Consider the following 201-nt stretch of genomic DNA (forward strand, 5'->3'; position numbering starts at 1 on the left):
GGGGAGCAGTACTGGTGATAATCCAGAAGTTCACTCTGAGAAGCAGTGATGGCAAAGGGCTGGAGAGATTTACAATCCATTAACCCCTGCATATGCACTCCGAGGAACAGTGCTGGCAATAGTACTGAAAAGATTTACAATTCATTATGCCCAGGCATTGGCACACTCTTTTTTATTTTTATCTTCATACATACCTGACCC

The sequence above is a fragment of the Nanorana parkeri genome, unplaced genomic scaffold (genome assembly GCF_000935625.1).
Source record: "Nanorana parkeri isolate BGI_ZX_2015 unplaced genomic scaffold, ASM93562v1 scaffold1871, whole genome shotgun sequence".
Lineage (NCBI taxonomy): Eukaryota > Metazoa > Chordata > Amphibia > Anura > Dicroglossidae > Nanorana > Nanorana parkeri.